The 13,655-nt window shown below is 45.1% G+C and overlaps 1 protein-coding gene across 4 annotated transcripts in view; it reads right to left on the reverse strand.

Annotated features, from left to right (window-relative positions):
* LOC138749573 (lysine-specific demethylase 2B-like) overlaps window positions 1–13,655 on the reverse strand; it is a 702,276-nt gene that overhangs the window by 544,984 nt on the left and 143,637 nt on the right. The window lies entirely within an intron of this gene.

Below are 13,655 nucleotides of genomic sequence, written 5' to 3' on the forward strand. Positions count from 1 at the left end.
ACCGCCAAGCAGTGTCTATCCTCGTTCCTATATTGTCAAACCGCCAAGCAGAGTCTATCTCCGTTCCTATATTGTGAAACAGCCAAGCAGAGTCTATCCCCGTTCCTATATTGTGAAACAGCCAAGCAGAGTCTATACCTGTTCCTATATTGTGAAACAGCCAAGCGGAGTCTATCCCTGTTCCTATATTGTCAAACCGCCAAGCAGAGTCTATCCCCGTTCCAATATTGTGAAACAGCCAAGCAGAGTCTATTCCCGTTCCTATATTGTGAAACAGCCAAGCAGAGTCTATCCCCGTTCTTATATTGTCAAACCACCCAAGTAGAGTCTATCCCCGTTCGTATATTGTGAAACAGCCAAGCAGAGTCTATCCTCATTCCTATATTGTCAAACCTCCAAGCAGTGTCTATCCCCTTTCCTATATTGTGAAACAGACAAGCAGTCTATCCCCATTGCTACATGATCAAACCGCCAAGCAGAGTCTATCCCCATTCCAATATTGTCAAACCGCCAAGCATAGTCCATCCCCATTCCAATATTGTGAAACAGCCAAGCAGAGTCTATCCCCATTCCTTTCTGACCAAACCGCCAAGCAGAGTCTATCCCCGTTCCTATATTGTGAAACAGCCAAGCAGAGTCTATCCCTGTTCCTATATTGTCAAACCGCCAAGCAGAGTGTATCCCCGTTCGTATATTGTGAAACAGCCAAGCAGAGTCTATCCCCGTTCCTATATTGTGAAACAGCCAAGCAGAGTCTATCCCCGTTCCTATATTGTCAAACCGCCCAAGTAGAGTCTATCCCCGTTCCTATATTGTGAAACAGCCAAGCATAGTCTATCCCCATTCCTATATGATCAAACCGCCAAGCAGAGTCTATCCATGTTCCTATATTGTCAAACCACCAAGCAGAGTCTATCCCCTTTCCTATATTGTCAAACCGCCAAGCAGAGTCTATCCCCGTTCCTATATTGTCAAACCGCCAAGCAGTGTCTATCCCCTTTCCTATATTGTCAAACCGCCAAGCAGAGTCTATCCCCGTTCCTATATTGTGAAACAGCCAAGCAGAGTCTATCCCCATTCCTATATGATCAAACTGCCAAGCAGAGTCTATCCCCGTTGCTATATTGTGAAACAGCCAAGCAGAGTCTTTCCCCGTTCCTATATTGTGAAACAGCCAAGCAGTCTATCCCCATTCCTATATGATCAAACGGCCAAGCAGAGTCTATCCCCGTTCCTATATTGTCAAACCGCCAAGCAGAGTCTATCCCCGTTCCTACATTGTGAAACAGCCAAGCAGAGTCTATACCCATCCCTATATGATCAAACCGACAAGCAGAGTCTATACACGTTCCTATATTGTGAAACAGACAAGCAGAGTCTATCCCCATTCCTATATTATCAAACCGCCAAGCAGAGTCTATACCCTTTCCTATATTGTCAAACCGCCAAGCAGTGTCTATCCCCTTTCCTATATTGTCAAAACGCCAAGCAGAGTCTATCCCCTTTCCTATATTGTGAAACAGCCAAGCAGACTCTATCCCCATTCCTATATGATCAAACCGCTAAGCAGAGTCTAACCCCGTTCCTATATTGTCAAACCGCCAAGCAGAGTCTATACCAGTTCCTATATTGTGAAACAGCCAAGCAGAGTCTATCCCCATTCCTATATTATCAAACTGCCAGGCAGAGTCTATCCCCTTTCCTATATTGTTAAACCGCCAAGCAGTCTATCCCCATTCCTACATGATCAAACCGCCAAGCAGAGTCTATCCCCATTCCTATATTGTCAAACCGCCAAGCAGAGTCAATCCCCGTTCCTATATTGTGAAACAGCCATGCAGAGTCTATCCCCACTCCTATATTATCAAACCGCCAAGCAGAGTCTATCCCCGTTCCTATATTGTCAAACCGTCAAACAGTCTAACCCCGTTCCTATATTGTCAAACCGCCCAAGTAGAGTCTATCCCCGTTCCTATATTGTGAAACAGCCAAGCAGTGTCTATCACCGTTCCTATATTGTCAAACCGCCAAGCAATGTCTATCCTCGTTCCTATATTGTCAAACCGCCAAGCACAGTCTATCTCTGTTCCTATATTGTGAAACAGCCAAGCAGATTCTATCCAAGTTCCTATATTGTGAAACAGCCAAGCAGAGTCTTTCCCTGTTCCTCTATTGTGAAACAGCCAAGCAGAGTCTATCCCTGTTCCTATATTGTCAAACCGCCAAGCAGAGTCTATCCCCGTTCCTATATTGTGAAACAGCCAAGCAGAGTCTATCCCCGTTCTTATATTGTGAAACAGCCAAGCAGAGTCTATCCCCGTTCCTATATTGTCAACCCGCCCAAGTAGAGTCTATACCCGTTCCTATATTGTGAAACAGCCAAGCAGAGTCTATCCCCATTCCTATATTGTCAACCCGCCCAAGCAGAGTCTATCCCCATTCCTATATGATCAAACCGCCAAGCAGAGTCTATCCCTGTTCCTATATTGTCAAAGCGCCAAGCAGAGTCTATACCAGTTCCTATATTGTCAAACCGCCAAGCAGAGTCTATCCCCGTTCCTATATTGTCAAACCGCCAAGCAGAGTCTAACCCCGTTCCTATATTGTGAAACAGCCAAGCAGAGTCTATCCCCATTCCTATATGATCAAACAGCCAAGCAGTGTCTATCCCCTTTCCTATATTGTGAAACAGCCAGGCAGTCTATCCCCATTCCTACATGATCAAACCGCCACGCAGAGTCTATCCCCATTCCTATATTGTCAAACCGCAAAGCAGAGTCTATCCCCGTTCCTATATTGTGAAACAGCCAAGCAGATTCTATCCCTATTCCTATATGATCAAACCGCCAAGTAGAGTCTATCCCAGTTCCTATATTGTCAAACAGCCAAGCAGAGTCTATCCCCGTTCCTATATTGTGAAACAGCCAAGCAGAGTCTATCCCAGTTCCTATGTTATCAAACCGCCAAGCAGAGTCTATCCCCGTTTCAATATTGTGAAACAGCCAAGCAGAGTCTATCCCCATTCCTTTATGATCAAACCGCCAAGCAGAGTCTATCCGCATTCCTATATTGTAAAACCGCCAAGCAGTCTATCACCGTTGCTATATTGTGAAACAGCAAAGCAGTCTATCCCCATTCCTATATTGTGAAAACGCCAAGCAGAGTCTATCCCCGTTCCTATATTGTGAAACAGCCAAGCAGAGTCTATCCCAATTCCTATATGATCAAACCGCCAAGCAGATTCTTTCCCCGTTCCTATATTGTGAAACAGTCAAGCAGAGTCTATCCCCATTCCTATATGATCAAACCGCCAAGCAGAGTCTATCCCCGTTCCTATATTGCGAAACAGCCAAGCAGATTCTATCCCCGTTCCTATATTGTCAAACCAACAAGCAGTGTCTATCCTCGTTCCTATATTGTCAAACCGCCAAGCAGTGTCTATCCTCGTTCCTATATTGTCAAACCGCCAAGCAGAGTCTATCTCCGTTCCTATATTGTGAAACAGCCAAGTAGAGTCTATCCCCGTTCCTATATTGTGAAACAGCCAAGCAGAGTCTATCCTCATTCCTATATTGTCAAACCGCCAAGCAGTGTCTATCCCCTTTCCTATATTGTGAAACAGACAAGCAGTCTATCCCCATTGCTACATGATCAAACCGCCAAGCAGAGTCTATCCCCATTCCAATATTGTCAAACCGCCAAGCATAGTCCATCCCCATTCCAATATTGTGAAACAGCCAAGCAGAGTCTATCCCCATTCCTTTCTGACCAAACCGCCACGCAGAGTCTATCCCCGTTCCTATATTGTGAAACAGCCAAGCAGAGTCTATCCCTGTTCCTATATTGTCAAACCGCCAAGCAGAGTCTATCCCCGTTCGTATATTGTGAAACAGCCAAGCAGAGTCTATCCCCGTTCCTATATTGTGAAACAGCCAGGCAGAGTCTATCCCCGTTCCTATATTGTCAAACCGCCCAAGTAGAGTCTATCCCCGTTCCTATATTGTGAAACAGCCAAGCATAGTCTATCCCCATTCCTATATGATCAAACCGCCAAGCAGAGTCTATCCATGTTCCTATATTGTCAAACCACCAAGCAGAGTCTATCCCCTTTCCTATATTGTCAAACCGCCAAGCAGAGTCTATCCCCGTTCCTATATTGTCAAACCGCCAAGCAGTGTCTATCCCCTTTCCTATATTGTCAAACCGCCAAGCAGAGTCTATCCCCTTTCCTATATTGTCAAACCGCCAAGTAGAGTCTATCCCATTTCCTATATTGTCAAACCGCCAAGCAGAGTCTATCCCCGTTCCTATATTGTGAAACAGCCAAGCAGAGTCTATCCCCATTCCTATATGATCAAACCGCCAAGCAGAGTCTATCCCCGTTCCTATATTGTCAAACCGCCAAACAGAGTCTATCCCCGTTCCTATATTGTGAAACAGCCAAGCAGAGTCTATCCCCATTCCTATATTATCAAACCGCCAAGCAGAGTCTATCCCCGTTCCTATATTGTGAAACAGACAAGCAGAGTCTATCCCCATTCCTATATTATCAAACCGCCAGGCAAAGTCTATCCCCTTTCCTATATTGTGAAACCGTCAAGCAGTGTCTATCACCTTTCCTATATTGTCAAACCGCCAAGCAGAGTCTATCCCCTTTCCTATATTGTGAAACAGCCAAGCAGAGTCTATCCCCATTCCTATTTGATCAAACCGCTAAGCAGAGCATATCCCCGTTCCTATATTGTCAAACCGCCAAGCAGAGTCTATCCCCGTTCCTATATTGTCAAACAGCCAAGCAGAGTCTATCACCACTCCTATATTATCAAACCGCCAAGCAGAGTCTATCCCCGTTCCTATATTGTCAAACCGCCAAGCAGAGTCTAACCCCGTTCCTATATTTTGTAACAGCCAAGCAGAGTCTATCCCAATTCCTATATGATCAAACAGCCAAAGAGTGTCTATCCCCTTTCCTATATTGTGAAACAGCCAAGCAGTCTATCCCCATTCCTACATGATCAAACCGCCAAGCAGAGTCTATCCCCATTCCTATATTGTCAAACTGCCAAGCAGAGTCTATCCCCGTTCCTATATTGTGAAACAGCCCAGCAGATTCTATCCCTATTCCTATATGATCAAACCGCCAAATAGAGTCTATCCCAGTTCCTAAATTGTCAAACCGCCAAGCAGAGTCTATCCCCGTTCCAATATTGTGAAACAGCCAAGCAGAGTCTATCCCCATTCCTATATGATCAAACCGCCAAGCAGAGTCTATCCCCATTCCTATATTGTGAAACAGCTAAGCAGAGTCTTTCCCAGTTCCTATATTGTCAAACCGCCAAGCATAGTCTATCCCAGTTCCTATGTTGTCAAACCGCCAAGCAGAGTCTACCCCGTTTCAATATTGTGAAACAGCCAAGCAGAGTCAATCCCCATTCCTTTATGTTCAAACCGCCAAGCAGAGTCTATCCCCATTCCTATATTGTAAAACCGCAAAGCAGAGTCTATCCCCGCTGCTATATTGTGAAACAGCCAACCAGTCTATCCCCATTCCTATATTGTGAAACCGCCAAGCAGAGTCTATCCCCGTTCCTATATTGTGAAACAGCCAAGCAGAGTCTATACCCATTCCTATATGATCAAACCGCCAAGCAGAGTCTTTCCCCGTTCCTATATTGTGAAACAGCCAAGCAGAGTCTATCCCCATTCTTATATGATCAAACCGCCAAGCAGAGTCTATCCCCGTTCCTATATTGTGAAACAGCCAAGCAGAGTCTATCCCCGTTCCTATATTGTCAAACCGCCAAGCAGTGTCTATCCCCGTTCCTATATTGTCAAACCGCCAAGCAGTGTCTATCCTCGTTCCTATATTGTCAAACCGCCAAGCAGAGTCTATCTCCGTTCCTATATTGTGAAACAGCCAAGCAGATTCTATCCCCGTTCCTATATTGTGAAACAGCCAAGCAGAGTCTATCCCTGTACCTATATTGTGAAACAGCCAAGCAGAGTCTATCCCTGTTCCTATATTGTCAAACCGCCAAGCAGAGTCTATCCCCGTTCCTATATGGTGAAACAGCCAAGCAGAGTCTATCCCCGTTCCTATATTGTGAAACAGCCAAGCAGAGTCTATCCCCGTTCCTATATTGTCAAACCGCCCAAGTAGAGTCTATCCCCGTTCCTATATTGTGAAACAGCCAAGCAGAGTCTATCCTCATTCCTATATGATCAACCGCAAAGAAGTGTCTATCCCCTTTCCTATATTGTGAAACAGACAAGCAGTCTATCCACATTGCTACATGATCAAACCGCCAAGCAGAGTCTATAGCCATTCCTATATTGTCAAACCGCCAAGCAGAGCCCATCGCCATTCCAATATTGTGAAACAGCCAAGCAGAGTCTATTCCAATTCCTATATGACCAAACCGCCATGTAGAGTCTATCCCAGTTCCTATATTGTCAAACCGCCAAGCAGAGTCTATCCCCGTTCCTATATTGTGAAACAGCCAAGCAGAGTCTATCCCCATTCCTATATGATCAAACCGCCAAGCAGAGTCTATCCCCGTTCCTATATTGTGAAACAGCCAAGCAGAGTCTATCCCCATTCCTATATTGTCAAACCGCCAAGCAAAGTCTATCCCCGTTCCTCCATTGTGAAACAGCCAAGCAGATTCTATCCCCATTCCTATATTGGCAACCCGCCAAACAAAGTCTATCCCCGTTCCTGTATTGTCAAACCGCCAAGCAGTGTCTATCCCCTTTCCTATATTGTCAAACCGCCAAGCAGCGTCTATCCCCGTTCCTATATTTTGAAACAGCCAAGCAGAGTCTATCCCCATTCCTATATGATCAAACCGCCAAGCAGAGTCTATCCCAGTTCCTATATTGTGAAACCGCCAAGCAGAGTCTATCCCCGTTCCTATACTGTGAAACAGACAAGCAGAGTCTATCCCCATTCCTATATTATCAAACCGCCAGGCAGAGTCTATCCCTGTACCTATATTGTGAAACAGCCAAGCAGAGTCTATCCCTGTTCCTATATTGTGAAACAGACAAGCAGAGTCTATCCCCATTCCTATATTATCAAACCGCCAGGCAGAGTCTATCCCTGTACCTATATTGTGAAACAGCCAAGCAGAGTCTATCCCCGTTCCTATATTGTGAAACAGACAAGCAGAGTCTATCCCCATTCCTATATTATCAAACCGCCAGGCAGAGTCTATCCCCTTTCCTATATTGTCAAACCGCCAAGCAGTCTCTATCACCTTTCCTATATTGTCAAACCGCCAAGCAGAGTCTATCCCCTTTCCTATATTGTGAAACAGCCAAGCAGAGTCTATCCCCATTCCTATATGATCAAACCGCTAAGCAGAGTCTAACCCCGTTCCTATATTGTTAAACCGCCAAGCAGAGTCTATCCCCATTCCTATATGAACAAACCGCCAAGCAGAGCATATCCCCGTTCCTATATTGTCAAACCGCCAAGCAGAGTCTATCCCCGTTCCTATATTGTGAAACAGCCAAGCAGAGTCTATCCCCACTCCTATATTATCAAACCGCCAAGCAGAGTCTATCCCCGTTCCTATATTGTCAAACCGCCAAGCAGAGTCTAACCCCGTTCCTATATTTTGAAACAGCCAAGCAGTCTATCCCCATTCCTATATGATCAAACAGCCAAGCAGTGTCTATACCCTTTCCTATATTGTAAAACAGCCAAGCAGTCTATCCCCATTCCTACATTATAAAACCGCCAGGCAGAGTCTATCCCCATTCCTATATTGTCAAACCGCCAAGCAGAGTCTATCCCCGTTCCTATATTGTGAAACAGCCTAGCAGATTCTATCCCTATTCCTATATGATCAATCCGCCAAGTAGAGTCTATCCCAGTTCCTATATTGTCAAACCGCCAAGCAGAGTCTATCCCCGTTCCAATATTGTGAAACAGCCAAGCAGAGTCTATCCCCATTCCTATATGATCAAACCGCCAAGCAGAGTCTATCCCCATTCCTATATTGTGAAACAGCTAAGCAGAGTCTTTCCCAGTTCCTATATTGTCAAACCGCCAAGCATAGTCTATCCCAGTTCCTATGTTGTCAAACCGCCAAGCAGAGTCTATCCCCGTTTCAATATTGTGAAACAGCCAAGCAGAGTCTATCCCAATTCCTTTATGATCAAACCGCCAAGCAGAGTCTATCCACATTCCTATATTGTAAAACTGCCAAGCAGAGTCTATACCCGTTGCTATATTGTGAAACAGCCAAGCAGTCTATCCCCATTCCTATATTGTGAAACCGCCAAGCAGAGTCTATCCCCGTTCCTATATTGTGAAACAGCCAAGCAGAGTCTATACCCATTCCTATATGATCAAACCGCCAAGCAGAGTCTTTCCCCGTTCCTATATTGTGAAACAGCCAAGCAGTCTATCCCCATTCCTATATTGTGAAACCGCCAAGCAGAGTCTATCCCCGTTCCTATATTGTGAAACAGCCAAGCAGAGTCTATACCCATTCCTATATGATCAAACCGCCAAGCAGAGTCTTTCCCCGTTCCTATATTGTGAAACAGCCAAGCACTAACTATCCCCGTTCCTATATTGTCAAACCGCAAAGCAGTGTCTATCCACGTTCCTATATTGTCAAACCGCCAAGCAGTGTCTATCCTCGTTCCTATATTGTCAAACCGCCAAGCAGAGTCTATCTCCGTTCCTATATTGTGAAACAGCCAAGCAGATTCTATCCCCGTTCCTATATTGTGAAACAGCCAAGCAGAGTCTATCCCTGTTCCTATTTTGTTAAACAGCCAAGCAGAGTCTATCCCTGTTCCTATATTGTCTAACCGCCAAGCAGAGTCTATCCCCGTTCCTATATTGTGAAGCAGACAAGCAGAGTCTATCCCCGTTCCTATATTGTCAAACCGCCCAAGTAGAGTCTATCCCCGTTCCTAAATTGTGAAACAGCCAAGCAGAGTCTATCCTCATTCCTATATGATCAAAGCGCCAAGCAGTGTCTATCCCCTTTCCTATATTGTGAAACAGACAAGCAGTCTATCCCCATTGCTACATGATCAAACCGCCAAGCAGAGTCTATCCCCATTCCTATATTGTCAAACCGCCAAGCAGTCCATCGCCATTCCAATATTGTGAAACAGCCAAGCAGAGTCTATTCCCATTCCTATATGACCAAACCGCCATGTAGAGTCTATCCCAGTTCCTATATTGTCAAACCGCCAAGCAGAGTCTATCCCCGTTCCTATATAGTGAAACAGCCAAGCAGAGTCTATCCCCATTCCTATATGATCAAACCGCCAAGCAGAGTCTATCCCCGTTCCTATATTGTGAAACAGCCAAGCAGAGTCTATCCCCATTCCTATATTGTCAAACCGCCAAGCAGAGTCTATCCCCGTTCCTATATTGTGAAACAGCCAAGCAGAGTCTATCCCCATTCCTATATTGGCAAACCGCCAAACAGAGTCTATCCCCGTTCCTATATTGTCAAACCGCCAAGCAGTGTCTATACCCTTTCCTATATTTTCAAACCGCCAAGCAGCGTCTATCACCGTTCCTATATTGTGAAACAGCCAAGCAGAGTCTATCCCCATTCCTATATGATCAAACCGCCAAGCAGAGTCTATCCCAGTTCCTATATTGTGAAACAGCCAAGCAGAGTCTATCCCCGTTCCTATATTGTCAAACCGCCAAGCAGTGTCTATCCCCGTTCCTATATTGTCAAACCGCCAAGCAGTGTTTATCCCCGTTCCTATATTGTGAAACAGCCAAGCAGAGTCTATCCCCGTTCCTATATAATGAAACAGCCAAGGAGAGTCTATCCCCGTTCCTATATTGTGAAACAGCCAAGCAGAGTCTATCCCAGTTCCCATATTGTCAAACCGCCAAGCAGAGTCTAACCATGTTCCTATATTTATCAAACCACCAAGCAGAGTCTATCCCCTTTCCTATATTGTCAAACCGCCAAGCAGAGTCTATCCCCGTTCCTATATTGTCAAAGCGCAAAGCAGTGTATATCCACTTTCCTATATTGTCAAACCGCAAAGCAGAGTCTATCCCCATTCCTATATGGTCAAACCGCCAAGCAGAGTCTATCCCCGTTCCTATATTGTGAAACAGCCAAGCAGAGTCTATCCCTGTTCCTATTTTGTGAAACAGCCAAGCAGAGTCTATCCCTGTTCCTATATTGTCAAACCGCCAAGCAGAGTCTATCCCCGTTCCTATATTGTGAAACAGCCAAGCAGAGTCTCTCCCCGTTCCTATATTGTGAAACAGCCAAGCAGAGTCTATCCCCGTTCCTATATTGTCATACCGCCCAAGTAGAGTCTATACCCGTTCCTATATTGTGAAACAGCCAAGCAGAGTCTATCCTCATTCCTATATGATCAAACCGACAAGCAGTGTCTCTCCCCTTTCCTATATTGTGAAAATGATAAGCAGTCTATCCCCATTGCTACATGATCAAACCGCCAAGCAGAGTCTATCCCCATTCCTATATTGTCAAACCGCCAAGCAGAGTCTATCCCCGTTCCTATATTGTCAAACCGCCAAGCAGTGTCTATCCCCGTTCCTATATTGTCAAACCGCCAAGCAGTGTTTATCCCCGTTCCTATATTGTGAAACCGCCAAGCAGAGTCTATCCCCGTTCCTATATTGTGAAACAACCAAGCAGAGTCTATCCCCATTCCTATATGATCAAACCGCAAAGTAGAGTCTATCCCAGTTCCTATATTGTGAAACCGCCAAGCAGAGTCTATCCCCGTTCCTATATTGTGAAACAGCCAAGCAGAGTCTATCCCCATTCCTATATGATCAAACCGCCAAGCAGAGTCTATCCCCGTTCCTATATTGTGAAACAGCCAAGCAGAGTCTATCCCTGTTCCTATTTTGTGAAACAGCCAAGCAGAGTCTATCCCCATTCCTATATGATCAAACCGCCAAGCAGACTCTATCCCCGTTCCTATATTGTGAAACAGCCAAGCAGAGTCTATCCCCATTCCTATATTGTCAAACCGCCAAGCAGAGTCTATCCCCGTTCCTATATTGTGAAACAGCCAAGCAGAGTCTATCCCCATTCCTATATTGGCAAACCGCCAAACAGAGTCTATCCCTGTTCCTATATTGTCAAACCGCCAAGCAGTGTCTATACCCTTTCCTATATTTTCAAACCGCCAAGCAGCGTCTATCCCCGTTCCTATATTGTGAAACAGCCAAGCAGAGTCTATCCCCATTCTTATATGATCAAACCGCCAAGCAGAGTCTATCCCAGTTCCTATATTGTGAAACAGCCAAGCAGAGTCTATCCCCGTTCCTATATTGTCAAACCGCCAAGCAGAGTCTATCCCAGTTCCTATATTGTGAAACAGCCAAGCAGAGTCTCTCCCCGTTCCTATATTGTCAAACCGCCAAGCAGTGTCTATCCCCGTTCCTATATTGTCAAACCGCCAAGCAGTGTTTATCCCCATTCCTATATTGTGAAACAGCCAAGCAGAGTCTATCCCCGTTCCTATATTGTGAAACAGCCAAGCAGAGTCTATCCCCGTTCCTATATTGTGAAACAGCCAAGCAGAGTCTATCCCAGTTCCTATATTGTCAAACCGCCAAGCAGAGTCTATCTCCGTTCCTTTCTTGTGAAACAGCCAAGTAGATTCTATTCCCGTTCCAAGATTGTGAAACAGCCAAGCAGATTCTATCCCCGTTCCTAGATTGTGAAACAGCCAAGCAGAGTCTATCCCTGTTCCTATATTGTGAAACAGCCAAGCAGATTCTATCCCCGTTCCTATATTGTGAAACAGCCAAGCAGAGTCTATCCCCATTCCTATATGATCAAACCGCCAAGCAGAGTCTAACCATGTTCCTATATTGTCAAACCACCAAGCAGAGTCTATCCCCTTTCCTATATTGTCAAACCGCCAAGCAGAGTCTATCCCCGTTCCTATATTGTCAAACCGCCAAGCAGTGTCTATCCCCTTTCCTATATTGTCAAACCGCAAAGCAGAGTCTATCCCTTTTCCTATATTGTCAAACCGCCAAGTAGAGTCTATCCCCTTTCCTATATTGTCAAAGCGCCAAGCAGTGTCTATCCCCTTTCCTATATTGTCAAACCACCAAGCAGAGTATATCCCCTTTCCTATATTGTCAAACCGCCAAGTAGAGTCTATCCCCTTTCCTATATCGTCAAACCGCCAAGTAGAGTCTATCCCCTTTACAATATTGTCAAACCGCCAAGCATTGTCTATCCCCTTTCCTATATTGTCAAACCACCAAGCAGGGTCTATCCCCGTTCCTATATTGTGAAACCGCCAAGCAGAGTCTATCCCCGTTCCTATATTGTGAAACAACCAAGCAGAGTCTATCCCCATTCCGATATGATCAAACCGCCAAGTAGAGTCTATCCCAGTTCCTATATTGTCAAACCGCCTAGCAGAGTCTATCCCAGTTCCTATATTGTGAAACAGCCAAGCAGAGTCTATCCCCGTTCCTATATTGTCAAACCGCCAAGCTGTGTCTATCCCCATTCCTATATGGTCAAACCGCCAAGCAGTGTCTATCCCCTTTCCTATATTGTCAAACCACCAAGCAGAGTCTATCCCCTTTCCTATATTGTCAAAACGCCAAGCAGAGTCTATCCCCTTTCCTATATTGTCAAACCACCAGGGGAATCTATGCCCTTTCCTATATCGTCAAACCGACAAGTAGCGTCTATCCCCTTTCCTATATTGTCAAACAGCCAAGCATTGTCTATCACCTTTCATATATTGTCAAACCGCCAATCAGAGTCTATCCCCGTTCCTATATTGTGAAACAGCCAAGCAGAGTCTATCCCCGTTCCGATATTGCCAAACCGCCAAGCAGAGTCTATCCCCGTTCCTATATTGTGAAACAGACAAGCAGAGTATATCCCCATTCCTATATTATCAAACCGCCAAGCAGAGTCTATCCCCGTTCCTATATTGTGAAACAGCCAAGCAGAGTCTATCCCCATTCCTATATTATCAAACCGCCAGGCAGAGTCTATCCCCTTTCCTATATTGTCAAAACGCCAAGCAGTGTCTATCCCCTTTCCTATATTGTCAAAGCGCCAAACAGAGTCTATCCCCTTTCCTATATTGTGAAACAGCCAAGCAGAGTCTATCCCCGTTCCGATATTGTGAAACAGCCATGCAGAGTCTATCCCCACTCCTATATTATCAAACCGCCAAGCAGAGTCTATCCCCGTTCCTATATTGTCAAACCGTCAAGCAGTCTAACCCCGTTCCTATATTGTGAAACAGCCAAGCAGAGTCTATCCCCATTCCTATATCAAACCGCCAAGCAGAGTCGATCCCCATTCCTATATTGTCAAACCGCCAAGCAGAGTCTATCCCCGTTCCTATATTGTGAAACAGCCAAGCTGATTCTATCCCTATTCCTATATGATCAAACCGCCAAGTAGAGTCTATCTCCGTTCCTATATTGTGAAATAGCCAAGCAGAGTCTATCCCCGTTCCTATATTGTGAAACAGCCAAGCAGAGTCTATCCCCGTTCCTATATTGTCAAACCGCCAAGCAGAGTCTATCCCCTTTCCTATATTGTCAAACCGCCAATCAGAGTCTATCCCCGTTCCTATATTGTCAAACCGCCAAACAGTGTCTATCCCCTTTCCTATATTGTCAA

Source organism: Narcine bancroftii, chromosome 14 (genome assembly GCF_036971445.1).
Source record: "Narcine bancroftii isolate sNarBan1 chromosome 14, sNarBan1.hap1, whole genome shotgun sequence".
Lineage (NCBI taxonomy): Eukaryota > Metazoa > Chordata > Chondrichthyes > Torpediniformes > Narcinidae > Narcine > Narcine bancroftii.